Genomic DNA, 19,459 nt, shown 5'->3' with positions numbered 1-19,459 from the left:
GGTGTGGAGTCAGCTTGACATTCTCTCTTCCTCTGCCCCAAACAAACAAATAAACAAACAAATAAATGAATAAAATCCTTACGGAAAAAAAATCCACAATATGTGTAAGCATCAAAATTGGATCCACCTTGATGTTTTATAGGTAAGTTTGTGATTCCTGACCTTAGATTTAAGATTAATAAAATATCATCTCGTAGATTCTCAATTTATTATAAATAAATCTCCTTTCATACTTGATATTCTGAATAAACATTGTCAAAACACAGGTTGTGACATTCTTCAGTTGTCTGTGAAACATTACAAAAATTCAGCGATCATGTCACATATTATTTATCTAATGTGTTCAGTTTTTCATAGTGTTCTTCGGAACTTTTATTTATTGGAAAATATTAATATTTCCAAATTTAGAGAAGATAAAATTCTATTCACACCACTTGAGAACTGAGGAGATTTACTCAAAATATTCGCTTAGGGTATAGTAGTGGTACTAATAGAACCCAGGTTTTATTTTGCAAAGAACCATTAAAAATAACAACAAGAAACCATAAAACAAAAACCTGAAAGCTGCATTCACTGTTCACAGGTTCCACTCAGCACACATTGTTGTACACTATTAAAGGTAAAAATCATCAATAGCACTGATTTGCCATGATAACATTCAGGTCAGTAAATGTTAAGGACTATTGAATAAAATAATGCTAATTAACCAATATTACTACAACCTACCGAGATAGTGACATTCCATTTGTCATTGAATTAAGGCTGTATCTTGGAATGTGGTCTTTGCGTATAAAACATACTTTTTATGAATTAAAGCATTGTGGAATTGGTTTGATTTTGTCATTGCATTTAAGAACCTGCCATTCATACCCATTTATTTTCTCTTCTGAAGCACTTACTTAACGCTAGGTAAATCACTGTACCTCTGTTGTGAGGAGTGTCTCGAGAGTATACTCCATTATTATTGATATATTTAGTCACAGAAGACAATATGTTGAAAGGAGTATAAATCAAAAACATGTACACAGAAATATTTCAAAAGATTGAATTTAAAAAAAATTTTTTTAATCTGCCAACATACTGTCATCAACTATATCAAAGATAGAAAAACACTTGGAAATGTCTTTAGCATGCAAATGGGTGCACTGTTGAATTTGTGAAGAAAGTTTCTTTTTTCTTATTTTAACATAGGGGAACAATTTCTCATTTTTTGTGGAATTTATACACTGGGGAGCTAGAGATATAACATTGCACTCAAATAAAAAAAAACTATTCAAAAATTAAGACTGGGGCGCCTGGGTGGCTCAGTGGGTTAAAGCCTCTGCCTTCGGCTCAGGTCATGATCTCAGGGTCCTGGGATCGAGCCCCGCATCGGGCTCTCTGCTCAGCGGGAAGCCTGCTTCCTCCTCTCTCTGCCTGCCTCTCTGCCTACTTGTGATCTCTGTCTGTCAAATAAATAAATAAAATCTTTAAAAAAAAAAATTAAAGACTTTTTTTTGTAAGATTTTATTTATTTGAGAGCAAGAGAGAGCAGGAGCAGGGTAAGGGCAGAGGGAGAAGCAGGCTCCCCACTGAGTAGGGAGACAGGAAAATGGCTCCATCCCAAGATGCTGAGATCATGACCTAAGCCTAAGGCAGATGCTTAACTGACTGAGCCACCCAGTTACCCCTAATTAAGGCTTTAAATTGTTGGGGTTTTTGTATTTAAAAAATATTTCATGTCACTTTAATATATTTCTATACACTAGATAAGCTTTTACAAGTTAAGTATTTAATAGTTTGAAAATTTTTATCACTAATAAATGTAAGTGAAATTTCTCATTTAAATTTTGTTTTGCTCCCAAAATCCAATTGTTTTTACCATTTATATTGTTTTAGTAGTCAAATTAGTAATTTTACTAGAAATAATTTATTGCTGGCTATAAGAGAAACTTTGCTATATTTTCCCAGAGCTACTTACAAACTCTTGAAATTGTAAAATTTAATTGTAAATTATACTATAATTTAGTTTAATATTTTAATTGTAATTTAATAATTAATGGAGTTTCTATATAATATAGCACAATACCTTGATGCTGTTTATACAATTCATTTGAATAATCTCTCAAACTAATGAGTTTATATGCCAACATTGTTCTTTCTTAAAAAAAAAAACAGATACTTACTCTGGCTAATTAAACAGAAAAAGGAATCTTGGAAAGATATCTGTGAGCTCACAAAATTAATTAGAAAATAGAGAACTGAGAAAGAAATGGAAAGAAGGAGAGAGGGGGAGAGAGAGAAGGAGAAGGGAGAGGAAAAGGATAAGGAAAGAGAGGGAATACAGCCTTGGTTACAATACATCGGTTACAATACATTGCCTGAAAATAGTTAAGACCCAAGAAAAGTCTAGTTAAACTACTTTTTTTTTTTTTTTTAAGATTTTATTTATTTATTTGACAGACAGAGATCACAAGTAGGCAGAGAGGCAGGCAGAGAGAGAGGAGGAAGCAGGCTTTCTGCTCCGCTTGACCCCAGGACCCTGGGATCATGACCTGAGTCGAAGGCACAGGCTTTAACCCACTGAGCCACCCAGGTTCCCCTAGTTAAACTACTTTTATAAATAAGAGCAGTCAACTCCAAGCTCTATGAGTCATTACTGACCTTGCTGATCTTTGCATCCCCCCTCAACATTTAAATCTCTAGGAAGAATATTCACTTTTTAAAAAAAGATAGTATTTAATTTTTAGAGGGAGAGGGAGGGGCAAGTGTGAGGGAGAGGAAGAGAGAGAATCTCAAGCAGGCTCCACACTGAGCACAGAGCCCGATGTGGGGCTCCATCTCATCACCATGAGATCATGACCTGAGCTGAAATCAAGTCAGATGCTTAACTGACTGTGCTACCCAGGCACCCCAAGAATGTTCGCTTTTAAACATTAGGTCACATTTGAATGCCTTACATAGGAGCACCCCAAAATTCACATAACAAATTATTTCCCCAGATCAGGAAAGATGTTCAGATAGATAGCTCTGAAAATAATAGTTTACCATGGTTTAGATTTTTAAAATTATTTTTTAATAAATCAGTAACTATATCTTGTACATATATGTACGTAGATATTACCCACTGTTTTCCAAAACCACCAGTTTTCCCAGTCTCTACATTCAACATATACATGACGATGTGAGAAATAGAGTTAATAAATTAAGTTTTCATAATTAGTACGTAAATGGGATCATAACATGGTGGCTTGGGGCATAAGAATCAGAGCCATTGATGCCAATATAAATATTTTTGTGAATTTCTGTGAAGATCACTCTATGAAAGCAGTCCTGACTTGTAAATAAAGTTTTTTATCTTGTTTCCTCTAGTTTCATATAGAATTTAAAAGTATGAGTAATATAGTATTTCACAGGAGAAATGATGTTTATTGTGGATTTGACCTGCTAGGTCTGGATGTGTTGAGTTTGTTGGTTTGTTTGTTTTAATATCCCGGTTTCACTCCCGGAGACATACCAGAGAAGCTCGGTGCTGACCAAGATAATACAGCCACTCTGTGCACATGCATACAATAGTCCACCTTATACACTGTAACCTGGAGAAAAGATGTTCTCCTAGACTGAATCCAAGTGTTAACAGATCTTTCATCCTTCTTGTCTTGAGCCTTGAGGGTGGTGTAGCTCCTGTCCTGATGTCCAAGAATGACTTCCTTAGCCCAGAGTAAAATAAGGAGGTATTAGGATATAGTCCTAAAAATGCACTACTTTGGAATGATATTCGTTGACATTTCATTTAATGCTTTAATTTCAATGAGAGAATAGTTTAAATGATGAATTAGTTCCCTCAGCCTGCCCTCTTTGAACAATGTGAAACGAAACGTCGTGACTTGCATAGAAGCGAACATGTAGACTCTCAGGTAAACAAATTAGGGCACTAGAGGGTGGTATAGATAGAACACTGGGGGACAGGAGATAGAATTCTAGGTAGCTGAAGGAGGAGGGTAAAACAGTCCAGAATACTCTGAATTAGTTCATTCAATAGGGCATTTAGAGGGACCATGAATTTAGCATGTATATAACTGGTATATATGTCATACATCTCTGCTCATCAGTTACCCTGACTATGCTACAGAAGAGTTAAATTGGTTTCTTGAGTCATTTCTAAGCACCAATTTGAATTAATGTCTATCAACTGTTCTTATGAATTGCTTTCTTTAGTTTATTGGTATCTTTTTTTTTAAGATTTTATTTATTTATTTGACAGAGAGAGAGATCACAAGTAGGCAGAGAGGCAGGCAAAGAGAGAGGAAGGGAAGCAGGCTTCCTGCTGAGCAGAGAGCCCGAGGCGGGGCTCCATCCCAGGACCCTGGGATCATGACCTGAACCGAAGGCACAGGCTTTAACCCACTAAGCCACCCAGGCACCCCAAGTTTATTGGTATCTTAAATAAAATATTTACTAAATAAATATTTTGAAAAATTTTTTGAAATGAAACATTCTGGTTACAAATAACAGTTTTAAAGTTTCAGTTATCATTTAACCCATGGGTTATTCAGAACTGTTTTGCTTTGGGGCACCTTGGTGGCTCAGTTGGTTTAGTGACTGACTCTTGATTTTGGTTCAGGTTATGATTTCAGGGTCATGAGATTGAGCCCCACATGGGGCTTCAGGCTGCATGTGGAGTCTGCTTAGGATTCTCTCCCTCTGCACCCCCCAAGCCCCAGCTTCTCCTTCTGTCTTAAAAAAAAAAATTAAAGAAGTGCTTTGTTTTATTTCAAAATATTTGGAGATTTTCCAACTATTTTCCTGTTACTTGTTTCTAATTTAATCCCATATGGTGAGAGGACAAACTTTACATGATGTGCATCCTTTTAAATTAGTATACTGAGATTTGTTTTATGATGCAGAATGTTTTCTCATGGTAAATCTCCCCTGTTCACTTAAGTGTGGATGTTTACTTTAAGGATGGAAGATTTCGTGAATGTTAATTAGGTCAGGTTGGTTGATAGTATTGTTCAAGTCTTCCATATCCTTAATGGTTTTCTCTCTGCTGGTTTTCTCAATTATTGAGAGGTGTATTGAACCAACAAATATAAGTGTTAATTTTTCTATTTTTCTATACAGTTTCAGCTTCATGCATTTTGAGTTTCTATTATTAACCACACACATATTTAGAATTGCTATGTGTTCTTTTTTTGTGTTTTTGTTTTCATTTTAAAATTTTATTTTTTATTTATTTATCCGAGAGAGAGAGCACGCACATGCACAAGCAGGGAGAGTGGCAGGCAGAGTAAGCAGCAGGCTCCCTGCTGAGCAAGAAACCTGATGCAGAACTTGATCCCAGGACCTTGGGATCATGACCTCAGCCAAGGGCAGAGCCTTAACCGGCTGAGTCACCCAGGGGTCCCTAGAGTTGTTATATGTTCCTAATAAATTTATTCTTTTTTCATCATGAAATGGTACTTTTTATTCCCAGCAGTATTCTTTGCTTTAATGTCTACTGGGTTGAGATTAACATAGCCACTCCAGCTTTTAAAAAAATAAGTCAGCATGTTAGCATCTTTTTGTTTTTAAAACAACTTTTTTAGAGCAGTTTTAGGTTTACAGCTAAATTGAGAGGAAAGTACAGAGATTTCCCTTAGGCCTCCTACCCCCACGCGTACATTGTCTCCCCTTTATTAACATTTCCCACCAGATCAGTACTTTTTTTTTCCCCTTTTAACCAATGATGAACCTATATGGACACATCATAATCACCTAAAATCTCTAGTTTACCTTAGGGTTCACTCTTGGTGTTGCACATTCTATGGGTTTGGGCGAACGTATATTGACATATATCCATCATTGTGATATCATACTGAATATTTTCACTAGCTCCCAAGTCTTCTGCCCTATAGCTATTCATGTCTCTCCTTCCCCAAACCCCTCCACCAGGACATTAAGAACCACATTTTTTAATTGTCTTTGTAGTTTTGCCTTTTCCAGAATGCTGTATAATTGGAATCATACAGTATATAGCTCTTTCAAATGGACTTCTTTCATTTAGTACTATGCATTTAAGGTTCCCCCATGTCTTGATGTCTCATTCCTGGTATAGCTAGGAATAGTATTTCGTATTCCATGGTCTGGATGAACCACAATTTATTCACCTATTCTCCTACGGAAGGACATCTTAGTTGTCCTTTTTTCAACCTTTTGCATTTAACTTATTTGTGTCTATATTTAAAGTGGGTTTCTTGAAGGCACCATAAAGGTGGGCATTGATCTTTTTCTTCCAATCTGAAATATCACTTTAAATTTTTTTTATTATTGATATGATACCATCATATTGTTTTTTGCTCATCTCATTTATTCTTACTTCCTTTTTAAATCTTTTTTCCCCATATTTTAGATTCTTTGAGTAGTTCTGTGATTTATTTTCATTTTTACTCTCCCTTTTTAGTTATACCTCTCTGGTTTTGTTTGGGTTAGTACTGTAGGTATTGTAACATATGTCTTTAATTTATCACAGCTGAACTTTAAAAATTAACAATATGCCACTTAAAATATAAGGATCTTTGAACAGTATTCTCTTGGCTTCCTCCTGTCCTTTGTACTATTATCATGCAGTTTACCTGATAGAGAGAAAGAGAGAGAGAGAGAGAGAGGAAACACAAGCAGGGGGAGTGGGAGAGGGAAAAGCAGGCTTCCCGCTGAGTGCAGAGCCCAATGCAGAGCTCCATCCCAGGACCCTGGGATCATGACCCCAGCTGCCCCTACCTGTACATATATTTTAAACAGAAAGAACACACTATCATTATTTTTGCCAATCGTGATGTCATCTAGCTTCTTTAGTATGCCTACTCTTCTCTTGTCTTCTTCTTGTGTACATAATATGTTTATTCTCTGCCTGCTCTTAAAATTCTTTGTTATTGGTTTTTGACACTTCACTGTTGAATTTGTTGTTGTTATTGTTTCCTTAAGGACTTTTCTAGTCAATTGAGCTTTTAGCATTTTGTGTTTGTATTTTTTGTCAAATTTGAAAAATTTGAGACTATTGATTTTCAATATTTTCTGATTACCTTCCTCTTCCTCCTCTATCTTCAACTGCACATATATTAGACCACTGAATATCATCTCATAGTTCATTGATTCTGTTACAGATTTTCCAGACTTGTTTCTCTCACTGAGTCATTTTGGATAATTTCTATTGCTGTACATTCAAATTCATCGATCTTTCCTCTGTGTTATGCAATCTGCTATTGACCCAGATAATGTAATTTTTACATATTGCATTTTTAATCTCTGGAAGTGTGATTTGGGTTTTTTTTCTTTCTTTTTTTTTTTTAATTTACTTCCTTGTTCTCATTAAGTCCAGGCTTTCTTTTACTTCCATGTATATGCGGAGCAAACTGATGACCATGCTCATTTAGTTCTCATGTCCGTTACTTTTATTTTCTGTGTCAGTTCATGGTCTGTTTGTATTGATTATTTCCTCTTTGTTTTGTATGGGTCATATTTTCCTGCTCTTTTGTGTACGTGGAAATTTTTTATTGGTTGGCAAACTTTGTGTTTTTAGATAATCAAGTGATGGATTTTGTTCTCTTCCTGTATATACTTTTGAGTTTTCATCCTCAACTACAGTTTTACACTAGCAGGAATCAGTTATATTCTTGTTGAAATTGCTTTTATGATCTATTAGGGGAAGTTTAAAGCAGTCTTTAATATTGGGTTAATTTTGTTACACCATTAAGATGGAGAGTTTTATGTCTCTACCCAGTGTTCTTTGGATACAGATTCTTTTGTTTCTGTCTTACGGGGGAGGGAGTATTTCTAGGCTTGTGTGATTTCCATGGGCATTATTTTTCATCTTTTCCAAAGGCTCTTTCCACAGCCATGGGTAGCATCTATGTGCATCTCAAGAATCAGTCGTTTCAGCACTGAGACCAGGATTCAAGACGACCCCCTCTTTATAACTCCTGAGCTTTCTCTGTGTGACTCCCCCAGTAGTTTCTCTACAAATTTTAACTACTTTGGCTTTGTGAACTATCAACTTTGTTTCTCCCTCTCAGTGAGTAGGGCAGAATCTACATATGTGTATATTGTTATATTATATTCACTTACATATATTTAAGAAAGCTTGTTTTAAAAATCTTATACTTTTGTGTTAATAAAAAAAAATGATGGGGCAACTGGGTGGCACAGTCAGTTAAGCGTCAGACTCTTGGTTTCAGCTCAGGTCATGATCTCAGGGTTGTCAGATCGAGCCCCACGCCAGGCTCCACACTCAGTGCATAGGCTGCTTGAGGTTCTCTCTTCCCCTCCCTCTGCCCCTCATGCTCATGCTCTCTCTCACTCTCTCTTTCTCTAAAATAAATAAGTGAATCTTTTAAAAAAATTAATGATTCCTCTGATTACCTCAATTAAATTTCAAAAAAATCATTCTGTGTATAACCACACTGTGGGTGACTGTTCTTATTTTCTCTATATAATAAATGAGGGGCTCATGCAGGGAGATGAGATTTTTGATCGAGGCCAAACTACTGGTAGGTGTGTGACTGGCGTTTGAAGCTCCTTAGTGTCTGCATAGCACTGTAAGTCCATGCTGACATACAGAGAGCCAAACTAGCTTCTGGGAAGACACCTCCCCACATTGTCTCTTCTGTCTAAGACATGAAGTTTAGAGCTAAGATTTCTGACTCTCCAGCCCATGGCCTATCTTCTTTTCTACCTGTAGAAATCTTTTAACTATGTTTCTCTGAGTTTCTGCTGCTATGAAAGTCATCACATGAAAACCACAACTGTTAATACATTTTTGTAGATAGAAAATACCTTTATATAAAATTTTTGACACATTTGAGTGCATATTTACTTAGAGCAATTGGATTAGTTTCAGAGTTTTTCCAACATGTCACCTATTTTGAACAGCAATTGTGAGGCTATCTCAGGAACAGACTTAAACAGACTTCCCGAAATCTGCTATCAAGCATGGATGCCTGTGAATTGCTTCTTATGGTGTCCAATCATGCATTTACAATTAGCTAAAAAAAGCATGTTAAATATATCAATCACTACTACTGTTTGCCATAACCAAATACTTTATAAGGGTAAAGCTTTTTGTACTTCCTTGTTACAATGTGCATTAAACCCCAAAGGAAAGAGAGCAGAGAATTTAGCCAGTACAGAGTAAATTGACTTTTACTGTCTCTGTCCTTCTTCAAAAAAGTAAGTAACTCTGTAAAGTTTTTGGAATTAGCTATGTGCACTCTGTATATCTAAACTCCAGCCACAAACAGCAAAGTTTTGTGAAGAAAATTATTGCCTCAAAACAATCTTTAATTTTAATTGTACTCGTATAATCATATCATAGTTTGCCTTTCTCTCCTGAAGAGGATTTTCTTCTAATCCAATTTTGTTCCTTGTTATTTTGTATTTGAAATCTGCCTTTATTCTTAACTTTTGATTAAAAAATAATTTAGATCTCAAAAGTATTTGTAATATTGCCTATCTTAATGCAGACATAATAATGCCAGTGTTTCTAAGTGTCTCTCCTCTATTTAATAAATTAAATGTTGAACATTTTTCTGATTTTAATATGGGTAATAAATCCTCCCAATTAATATACTACATTTGTCTTTCTGCAATAAATCTGATATTGTTTATATGCAAAGTAAAATATAATAAAAGGAAAATTTAATTTTCCAAACTAGGAAAAATTTAGAAAGATACATTCTTATAAGAAGGAAAGATTTAAAGAGAATAAAGTGGAGCATATTTGTTGATTCTTGTTATCAAACCCAAGTCTTTTCTTTATCATTCAGTCTATCTTATATCTTTTTCACTATTCTAGTTTACAGATAATAGACCCAGTATCATCAGGTACCAAAAGAATGAAGAGTTTGGTCACTTCTTAAATTAACCATCTATAATTAGCAGAATAATATCTGTCTGTCATACGCTATAGATATTATATATTCTATGATACTTCCTCATTTGATAACTGTGCCTTCAAAATGTGTATCATTTAACTACATTTGCTATGCTCATTTAAATATGTAAATGCACACTGGCATCAACATTTAAAATACTTACTTAAGGACTCCCAAGTGGCTGTTGTTTCAGTGTCCAACTCTGGATTTCAGCTAACATCGTGTTCTCAGGATGGTGGGATCAAACCCTGCATTGGACTCTGAACCGGGCACAGAACGTGCTTAAGATTCTCTCTCTCCTTCTGCCTCTCTCTCTCTTCCTCTCTAAAAAAAATTACTTAAATTTGATTCATTATTTAATGTACATCTCATGGATATTACTTGAAGACAATAAATGCAAAGGTTAGCCTTCCCTCTTAGTGGCAGCATAATATTCCTAGCATGGATATTCAATTCAGTTTTACTGGAAAAAAATCAAGTTGTTTCCAATATTTTTTACTATGAGCATTTCTGGAAGAAGTGTTTTCATACCCATTCATCTATTTACTGATGCTTTTTAAAACATAGCATATTATCCCCACATGAATGTATGGAATGGTTCATTTTACCCATTCATTTTGCTTAATCAACTGTCCTGAATATTGTCAACTTTTATTGAATACATAATGTGTGAAAATTATATTAAATCACATGACAAATTTGTATCTCCATCTTTATTGTCCCAGATACACAAAACAAAATAAAACATCCAGAATACATATCTACCTTTTTTCCTACTTGAAATGATCTATCACAAAAACTTTCATCTTGTTATATAAAGGAGAATTTACAGGACCATTTGTTCATATAAATATTAAGGAACCAAGATTATAATTATGTGGGTCCTTATCTTATAATACAAACACAGGTATCATACCTATTATTGAATTTGGGCAAACTCTATGACTGCTGAGAACAATATAGAAAGTGGAAAGCTGGAAAACTATGAGTGTATGGGGTAGAAGACTAGCTCTGTAGGCTAACCTCACCAATTATGTATTCCTGAGCAAGTCACACTGTAGAAAAGCCACAGTTTTATTCTTTCTACAATTAGGGAATTGGGTTAAATGTACCTAAATTCCTTCATGGACCTTTAACATCCTATCCTATATTTTCAAAGATTGCTTCAATAGAAGTATCCTTCCCTAATCTCCCAAATGACTGGAGAGTCCTTTAATTAGTTTGCTAAGGCTGCCATAACTAAGTACCCCAACCTGGACAGTTTAAACAAACAAATGAATCATTTTCTCACCTTTCTAGAGGATGGAAGTCTAGAGGAAGATATCAGCAGGGGTGTTCCTTCTGCAGCTGTCAAGTCAGATCTGGTCTAAGCCTCTCTCCTTGTCTTATAGATGTTTATATTATCCCCCTGTCTTCACATGACATCTTCCTTCTATACATGTCTGAGTCCAAATGTCCCCTTCTTCTTCTTCTTTTTTTTTTTTTAAGAATTTATTTATTATTTGACAGAGACACAATGAGACAGGGAAAACAAGCAGAGGGAGTGGGAAAGGGAGAAGCAGGCTTCCACTGAGCAGGGAGCCAGATGCGGGGCTCAATCACAGGACCCTGAGATCATGCCCTGAGCTGAAGGCAGATGCTTAACGACTGAGCCACCCAGATGCCCCAAACGTCCTTTTCTTATAATGACACCAGTCACATTGGATTAAAACTCACCCTCATGACCTGATTTTAACTTAATTATTTCTGTGAAGACTGTATCCAAATCAGTCACATTCTGAGGTACTGGCTGTAAGGACTTCAATACATGAGGTTTGTGGGGGACCTGATTCAGCCTATAACATCCACTGACCTACCATGACGCATTTGTCACTACCAGATGTTCAGATACATGAAGATCATTTTTATGTGCTCTCTCTGTTTGCCTATTACATAACTTTTTGTCAAAACTACCTTATAATTATTATACCTATATAGCAAGTCTAGATGTTTTGATGTAAGGTCTTTATTCTCTTTTCAAGTGTTTCTTAGCTATTCTGGTCTGTTTAAATTTTTATATTAATGGTTGAATCATTTAGCAATGTAGGGAATCTAGGCCATTTAGGAGGAAAACTTTGGGAAGTGAAAATTTTTGATTACTCAAATTATATGGGATTAGATTTGTATACATTTAGAGATACATTAAGCCATTAGGATATTTCGTCTAGAAATATTGAGAGTGAATGTGACCAAGTAAATCAGTTTTTCTTTGACTCACACATAGCAGGGAGAAAGGAGGTGTCTTGAAATCACCTTAGAGGAAGGGAAAGACAGCTCTGTTTATCTCAGGATCAGGTGCTAACAGAATTTACAACTCTAGGATTTATTCAGTCTGTAACTGTGCGAGTCATAAGAAGTTAAGATAACTCCCTGGATAATTGTCGTAATTGTGGCTAAGAGGAGCTGTCTTCCACCTTGAGCAATAATACTTTCACAGCTTGCATCAAAGTATCTTTTGGGGGCACATTCTAGCAAACTTGTATAATTTCTAAACTATTTCTTACAAACGGTTTAATGTAATTCCCTTGTCATCTGTTATTTCTAGATATATACCCTCTATGCAAAAGTCCATGCTATGTTCCCTCTTTCCATGAGGCAGGTATTCCTCTATGTTTTTAACCTTTTTATTGTATGATGTCATATTTAATGGATAGGTTGACTTTCTGCAAGTAATTTCCTCTTTGAGATCTTTTTAAAATTTTTGTTTTTTGAGGTTTTTGAGATTTTGGTTTTTGTTTGAATCATTATAGCCAGGGAACATTTTCACTGAAAAATCATGGCTGGGATAAAAAGGACAGAAAGTTGAGTACTTTTTGGAAAGTCAAGATTAAAAGCATCTGACTCACAGTTTGATACTTTGCACAGACAAAAGTTATTTTGTAGGAAAGATGACATGGAAATTGGTAGAGGTAGTGTGGGAAGGAGAGAGACTGGGTGATTTAAAGATTATATAAATACACACACACACACATATACATATATAAAATATATGTATATATGTGTGTGTCTATAACAGAAGATTCTATAACTCTTCTTAGCACACAATGAGAGATTTACGCCCTAAATAAAAATTAAAAAAAAATATATATATTTTTTTAAATTTTTATTTAGGGCGTAAATCTCTCATTGTGTGCTAAGAAGAGTTATAGACTAAAACAACCAATCTCAGAACAATATAGTAGAGTAAGTATATAAATATGCAAGTGACAATGAGTAGTGGGTATTTTCAAAAATCTTGTGTCTTTCAATTGAAAATCAGTGTGTTTATAACATAACCGTAAAGATATCAAATCATCTTACTTCTACATTCGCATATAGACGTGTGTGTGTGTGTGTGTGTGTCTAAAATTTGTAACTCACCTGAAATCTGTTTGTGCTGTTGTTGCTTTGTGGGCTGCTGCTGTGGCTGGTTGTAGCTCACCTCTATGTAGGGACCAAAGCAGCCTCCCATCAGGGTTTCCTGTGCCCCAACTCACAGTAATCCAGATTTTGCCTTTTTCTGAAATAGCCTTCTATTCATATATTTTACTCCAGACCCTCTGAGCTGAAGACTGTGGCAGAGTATGATAAGCTGTTTAGGATGATATATATCTGTTCAATCCTTTGTCAGCCCTCATGTATCATCTCGCTGCACTTGGCATTTGACACACATGTTCTAATTTAATCCTCTCAACAACAGTATGAGGCAGTAGTTCCTCCTTTTCGTCCCCTCTAAGGTGAGATTTTCGGTAATGAAGGGATGTTATAAAGAAACCAGGCTTTATCATCATCACGATGTTAGCAGGCAGACTGAACATGAGGAGTTTGTCCATTTCTATGGTTTTTCCCTTAAATGATTTTTGAGTTTCCTTTAAGCTACAATGAAAATTATTCTTGCTGCGTCTCTGTCAAATTTTACCCCTTCCAATTTTAAGATTGTTTGAATTTTTCATTCTGAATCAATCTTCTGTGATTACCCATTGATTTATATGAAACTGGTGAGTCGGCTTACATGTAAAATGACTGAAATTAATGAACTATTTTAAAGTTTTCTTCAGTGGACCTAGATAATCTTTAAAGTAATAATTTAGATTTTTCACAATTTTTATGTTTTTATTTGGGTTTCCAAATTTCCCTATTTATTTTTGAAGTGAGACACCATGATAATTCTTTTTTAAATATAGATATGAAAGTATGAACAGAAACTTCATTTGAAAACAGTGGCAGAAATACTTGACTAGAAGAATTTGGAAATTTGGACTAAAAGACACAAAGTTTTTGCTTATTTCTTTGTTTTTCTGCCAGAGATTTGGTATGTGTTTATGGATACTTTAAGTTTTTTGAACCTTATTTTCTCCATTAGTCAAAACAGACTTTATTTGTATTTATAGTTTTATCTTAACATCTGTAAGATTATTTAAAATAATAGAATTCATAGTTATATGATCAGGATATTCTTCATAGTCAGTATCTGGACAGCTTATGAAATGTATCATTTCTTCCAGAGGAAATAGATAGGCATTATTTTTCTCTACCTTAAATGCTATGTCCTGTGGAACCTCAAGGAAATTGACCAATGGTAAATAATTCCTTGTATCGCTGAATACCCTCTGTTACATGTATCCATCTATCCCATAGTCACTTAGGTGGAATGGTCAAATTTTTTTTTTTTTTTTAAGAAGTGTAGTTGTTGGGGCCCCTGGGTGGTTCAGCCCTTAAGTGTCTGCCTTTGGCTCAGGTCATGATCCCAGGGTCCTGGGATTACCCTGCATTGGGCTCCCTGCTTGGTGGGAAGCCTGCTTCTGCCTCTCTCACTCTCCCTGCTTGTGTTGTCTCTCTCCTTGTGTCACTCTGTCAAATAAATAAATAAAATCTCAAAAAAAAACCCAAAACCGTGTAATTGTCATGCTAAGAAAAGCAAGAAAACTGAATATTAAAAAAATGCTCGCTTAAAGCCAGTGAAGTCAAAAGGAGTGGGCAAGAAATAAAACTTAACAATGAATAAATGTAACAAATGGAAACAAATACGGTAGATATTCCTCCAGTGGTATGAATAAGAACTTTAACTATTAGATAGAAGAAGAGTTATAAATATATTCATATCAATAAGATATCTAAAAACTAATAAAATGTACATGATTAAGTACCATAGAAATCATATCTATTTGGCTTTGAAAATATAGAATTGTCATATTTATACATTTAATTATTATACTAATATAAAAATTCACCTCAGTGAACTGAGATAAAAAATGATGGACAGCTTTACCTGTTAGTAGTGACTATATAATTGGGTTACATTATTTAGGATGAACCTGAAATACGTTTTCATTAGATATTAAAATTTCCAGTTTATTTAAAAATTTCCCTGTTGTAAAGATCGTTTGACATAAAAATTGTTCTTCTCACATTACCCTTAAGCGCTTTCAGTACATAAAATCCTCTTCTAGCTGTTCACTTATCTAAATGTCACATTTACATAGTGCCCAAAATAAAATACATTGTTTTTATATATGTATATGGCTTTTGTTACCTTTCTCCAGTAAAAGAAGCATCCGTCTATCTATCATTTGTCTGTGTATCTATCATCTATCTCAATGCTGTTAAAATTTGTGTTGCTCTAATTGGTGAATATTAGTACTACCTTTTGAAATAAATATAATTTTTTATATATGACACATGTGACTAGATAAAATTTGCATGAGAATGAAGAACATAGGAGAGTTGACAATCCACTTGTCTATTAGCTTTTATTATTAAAATAGATCTTAAACCTTTGCCAGATATCAAATTGTAGACAACTCATGACTTCAACATGAATTCTTCATTTTCTGCCTTGTATTACTTGCGTTGGGGAGGGCACAGATGTCTTTCCAGGCCTGTTGTGGCTGAATCTGCCCACTCCAGGGGCTCTGGATGGGAGCAGAGAGTCTCAGGCTCGGTGCCCAGATAGTTCCCCAGCTAAATGTTGCTGTGGATTCTCTGTCGATCTGCCTGTCAGTGATGCCAGGCCATCCTGATGTTGTCATAGGAGCTCTCATTTTATCCAGGGGAGGAATGAACCTGTCTCAGCTTTTGTGCTTACATTGGACCCCAACTTCAGTCTGAGTCTCCTTTTTTTTGTTGGATGGGACATATAAAACGTCCTGCCACTTCGTTCTAAGCCAATTTGTGTTCTGCTTTTCAGAGACCTCCTTTGGTTCTCTCTTGTATTATTTTCAGGAATTACGGTTGTGTTTAGCAGAGTGAGTGTAGAGAAGCGGCACTATGCTATCCTGTCTGGGCGCAAGTCTGTCAGTTCTTTGCTGTAATATTCTTTCTCCAAAAAAACACATTTCAAAGGAGATACAATTTGTATGCACTTTTATGTGTATGTATGTGTGTGTGCACATGTGCACGTTCATAATGGGGCATCTTATATTTAATCACCCATTACTATTGCACTTATATAGTTTTTCATGATATTTTCAGTCATTCTAGAACTACCTATGTTGATGAAATTCTATTTGCATCAAAAAAGATTTACAGTAATTGTATCTTTCTATGAATGGAAAGTATTACCAAAATATTCTCTTTTCCTGCTTAACGTTTAAATTTTGAAAATGACTTTCCTTTTCCTGTTACTCTGAATTCACCTTCTCCCACTTTGCTACCCATATGATTGTGGATATTTTGCTCAATTTTTACTACTTCAGTTTATAACATAGCATAAAATCAAGGCTTTGGAACCAATGACACATGTGTAAAAATGCTACAGTCTTCCTGTGTTGACTGTGTAATGTTGGGCAATAAGCTTTACCTCTCTTCATCTCCATTTGTCATATTTAAAGTAGAATTGTAATAGAAACTATCCCATAGGTATCTATGACGAGTCAATACATGAGCATACTGGTCTCATGGCAAGATTTTCGTATATGTTAGTGATGATGATAATTATTTTTTTTATTTTTTTTTTTTAGATTTTATTTATTTATTTGACAGACAGAGATTTCAAGTAGGCAGAGAGGCAGGCAGAGAGAGAAGAGGAAGCAGGCTCCCCGCTGAGCAAAGAGCCCGATGTGGGGCTCGATCCCAGGACCCTGGAATCATGACCTGAGCCGAAGGCAGAGGCTTTAACCCACTGAGCCACCCAGGCGCCCCGATAATTATTTTTAATAGAAGAAAATGACTATTAATTTTATTTTAAAGTTTGTTTTAGTAAGCATCTGTGATAACCTAATAGTGATGCTTTGCTCATCATTATGTTTTATTTGTTGATATATTTATGAATCCACATAAGAATTTGCTTCCATATGTATCACTGAAAGAGGAAGTCATATTTTATTTCAAGTTAAGTCTGGTTTAATTTATTACTTGTGTTCATAATGCACAATCATTCTTAATTTCTTTCTTTATTCATTAGTTAATTTTGGCAATAAAACCTTTGGCCTCTAAATTTAATAGGCCCCAGTTCTGTGAATGGTTGACAAGGAGACCTATCTGTGGTGGTGCTCGGGTTGAAATTTAACTTGAACAGGAAAATGATATCTAGTGGGAAAAAATGAGCACATTGCAAGGAGTAATTCACAAAATTGGGTAATAAATTAGTAAATGTTTAATAGGCATTGTGCTAATGTGTTACTTTATATTTCTCAGAAAAAAATTCATGATAAGTGATATTGTTACTATGTGTTGAACATTATGCTCTTTTATATTCTCTATAAATTCCCAAAGAATCTTGTATGAAGGACATCTTTGAGATTAATAGTAATATTTCTCTTTAGCGCTTTCTCCCTCATTTATCTCAGTTCTTGAGAGCTGGATCCATGCCATTTTAATTTCTCCCCCCCCACCAAGGGCATATGGACAACCATCCAGCACATATTTGGTTAAACGAGTAGATGAATAAATTATATGACCTTTAAAAGTTGAAGAGAGTAGATCAGTGGACTTCCTGCTGAGAAGTCCTCACAGAGACTATATTTTTTTCTCCATAAAGTCAACCTATTATTGGTGGTATTTGGTTTAAATGAAAAGTCAACTTGTATTTTAAGATCATAAGCACTGAGCTGTCCTACCCATGAGGATGTTTATTCACTCAATTGAGTTTGTAGCATAAGTGGGAGAAAAAGTATGGTGTACATTTGAGAATCAATGTGTGTATGAGTGAGTGTATGTGTTTTGGGAAAAATAGGACTGTTATAGGTGTTTTGTTTTGGTTTTTGTTTGTTTGTTCTTTTTAGAGAGGGAGGTTGAGGGGAGGGACAAAGGGAGAGGGAGAGAGAGAATCTTAAGTAGGCTCTGTGCCCAGCATGGAGCCCAACGCAGGGCTCAAACTCATGACCCGGAGATCATGACCTGAGTCCAAAACAAGAGTTGGATACTTGGCCAACTGAGCCACCCAGTGCCCTGACTGATAGAGGATTTTACCGAGAATAGAGGGAAGCTCTAAGAGGGTGTTTTGTTTGTTTTTTGTTTCTTCGGCTCTAGAGTGGTTTTCATTTTAGTCTTATACATAACTGGGAAATTTCAGAAAGTAGGATTTAATGTGTCCAGATTGATGTATTTCTTTTTGTGGTTTTGCAGTAACATCAAAGAGCGTATATGAATACTACTTTGATTTATTTCCAGTAAAGCTTCTTGATATATTTATATCTCAGAAGTCTGTGGCACGTGTAATTATAGGTGCTTCAATTCTATATCCACAGGTATTTTTGAAACACAAAACTTGATGAACACTTATTTTAATGAAAAAGCAGTATAAAATTATGCTTTAGGTAAGGAAGGCCCACATTAATAAGTGTTTTATTCAGAGAATACATAGTCATGTGTTCTTTAAGAAGTGATACATCTTTTCATTTATAAAGCTTTTTAGGTGTTCTTGAATTTCCATTATGAGAATATATCTGTTTAAGATTCTATTTGCTGCTTTAGAAGCTATCTATTTTGCTGGAAATGATGACTTTTACGATGTATAAAAACTTGTAAAGCTGTCATTCACTCTGGTAAAAATGTAAGAATCATAGAAAGCTTGATTTAAAATATGCACATTTTTGGGAGGCTTAATTCTGGTGTGCTCTGTATTGAATAGGTTAATCAGTTCATAGATTAACTATAAAACTTTTCTGCTTTGTTATTGACAAATAAAGCTAGAGAAACAAACAAGTAGTTTGATCATTTATAAATTTTGTAAGAGGCTCCATCGCTTGCTAATAAGCATTGGTAACATTGCTCATATTAGAAATAGCAGAGCTTATATGGGTGGAGAAGTTGTTTTAAGCCATTTTATGAGCAGCACATATTTTGAAAATATTCCTACTGGTACTTTTCCTGCTTATTAACATGAAAAGATGTTCTCACGTTATTCTGGACTCATGTCACTACAGAGGTGATACTGAGTTATTTACCTGGCCTCACATTCTTCAGAGTCACCTAAGAAGACGTAGTTTACTTCTGGTAGTATTTAAGCTGGGTATTTCTAATTTTTTTTCCCCTATAGCATACAGTATTTTTCATAGCTAAGAAGCCAATATTTCTATTAATTAACCTCATGGTTTTAGAGTTTTCTTAGTATT

Source organism: Enhydra lutris, unplaced genomic scaffold (assembly GCF_002288905.1).
Source record: "Enhydra lutris kenyoni isolate GAN:26980312 unplaced genomic scaffold, ASM228890v2 scaffoldscaffold36, whole genome shotgun sequence".
In the NCBI taxonomy this organism is placed as follows: domain Eukaryota; kingdom Metazoa; phylum Chordata; class Mammalia; order Carnivora; family Mustelidae; genus Enhydra; species Enhydra lutris.
Note: the sequence above shows the minus strand (reverse complement) of the source record.